Genomic DNA, 2,172 nt, shown 5'->3' with positions numbered 1-2,172 from the left:
ATACCCTTCATTATTGCAACAAAATAAAGTACCGAGGAATAAATTTAATCAAGGAGGTAAAAGACATGTACTCAAAAAATTACAAGACATTGTAAAACAAAACCAAGGAAGATACAAACAAATGTAGGCATATACTGTTTTCATGGATAGCAATAATTAACATCATTAAAATATCTATACTACCCAAAGAAATTTATTCAGTGCAATTCCTATTGAAATACCAATGGTATACTTCACAGATCTAGAACAAATATTCCAAAAATTTATATGGAACCAGAAAGACCCCAAATAGCCTCAGCAATCTTGAAAATGAAGAACAAATGGGGAGGTATCACACTTTCTGATATCAAGTTATAGTACAAGGCCATTATAATCAAAATGGTTTGATATTGGCATAAGAACAGCAACATAGATCAATGGAACACAACAGAGAACCTAGAAATAAACTCAGGACTTTATGGTAAATCAATATTTGACAAAGGAGGTAAGAGTATACACTGGAGTAAAGACAGTCTCTTTATAAATGGTGATGGGAAAATTGGACAGGTACATGCAAAATAATGAAACTAGATTACCAACTTAAACCATTCACAAAAAAGAAACTCAAAAAGGATAAAAGGGCCCTGGCCGGTTGGCTCAGTGGTAGAGCGTCGGCCTGACGTGCGGAGGTCCCGGGTTCGATTCCCGGCCAGGACACACAGGAGAAGCGCCCGTCTGCTTCTCCACCCCTCCCCCTCTCCTTCCTCTCTATCGCTCTCTTCCCCTCCCGCAGCGAGGCTCCATTGGAGCAAAGATGGCCTGGGCGCTGGGGATGGCTCCTTGGCCTCTGCCCCAGGCGCTGGAGTGGCTCTGGTCGCAACGGAGCAACGCCCCGGAGGGGCAGAGCATCACCCCTTGGTGGGCAGAGCATCGCCCCCTGTTGGGCGTGCTGGGTGGATCCCGGTGGGGCGCATGCGGGAGTCTGTCTGACTGTCTATCCTCGTTTCCAGCTTCAGAGAAATACCAAGAAAAAAAAAAGGATAAAAGACTTAAATGTAAGTCATAAAACCATAAAATCTTGGAAGAAAATGTGGACAGTATACTTTCCAATATTTCTCATCCAATATTTTTGTTAATATATTTCCATGGGCAAGTGAAATAAAGAACAAAATAAACAAATGGGATTATATCATACTAAAAAGCTTTTTCACAGCCAAAGACACTATTAACAAAATAAAAAGGCAACCCACACAATGGGAGAACTCATTCACCAATATGTTTGATAAAGGGTTAATAAACAAAATTTATGAAGAACTTCTAAAACACAACCCCAGAAAGGTAAACAACCCAATTTAAAAATGGACAAAGGAACTGAATAGACACTTTTCCAAAGAAGTCATACAGATGGCCAATAGGCATATGAAAAAATATTTGTCACTAATCATCAGAAAAATGCAAATTCAAACCACAATGAGATATCACCTCATACCTGTCAGAATGGTTGTCATTAAAAAAATCAAACAACAAGTGCTGTCGAGGATGTAGAGAAAAGGAAACCTTAGTACACTGCTGTTGGAAATGCCGATTTGTGGAGCCACTGTGGAAAACAGTATGGCATTTCCTCAAAAAATTAAAAATTGAACTGCATTTTAACCCAGCTATCCCATTTTTAGGGATACATCCTAAGAATCCCAAAATACTGATTCCAAAAAATATATGCACCCCCATGTTTTGCAGCATTGTTTAGCCAAGATCTGGAAACAGCCCAAGTGTCCGTCAGTGGACAAATGGATAAAAAAGCAGTGGTACATATATGCAATGGAATATTACGTGGCCGTGAAAAAGAAGGAAATCTTACCTTTTGCAATGACATGGATGGACCTGGAGATTGTTATGCTAAGTGAAATAAGCCAGGCATAAAAAGAAAAATATATAATCTCATTTGTACATGCAATCTAATAAACACAGGAAACTGAGGAACAGAATAGAGGCAGAGAGTCAGGGTCACAGGGAGCTGAGGGACAGCTGTCAGAAGGAAGGGAGATGAGGGGACAGGATCAGAGAAAGTGAAGGGATTAGTGAAATTATATAAACATAACACATAGATACAGATAACAAGACAGTAAATCCCAGAGGGAAGGAGGAGAGGGAGTCAGGGGAATGAGGGTAAAGGGGGTATAATTGGGGACACAT

At 40.0% G+C, this 2,172-nt stretch overlaps 1 non-coding gene across 1 annotated transcript; it reads left to right on the top strand.

Moving 5' to 3' along the window:
* The first annotated feature begins 620 nt into the window (after positions 1-620).
* On the top strand, positions 621-696 carry TRNAV-GAC (transfer RNA valine (anticodon GAC)). The gene has a single exon. It is a non-coding gene; the product is annotated as a tRNA-Val (tRNA).
* The last annotated feature ends 1,476 nt before the right edge of the window (positions 697-2,172 follow it).

This window comes from Saccopteryx bilineata, chromosome 1 (assembly GCF_036850765.1).
Source record: "Saccopteryx bilineata isolate mSacBil1 chromosome 1, mSacBil1_pri_phased_curated, whole genome shotgun sequence".
Classification (NCBI taxonomy): Eukaryota; Metazoa; Chordata; class Mammalia; order Chiroptera; family Emballonuridae; genus Saccopteryx; species Saccopteryx bilineata.
This window is presented reverse-complemented; position numbering and strand designations above follow the sequence as displayed.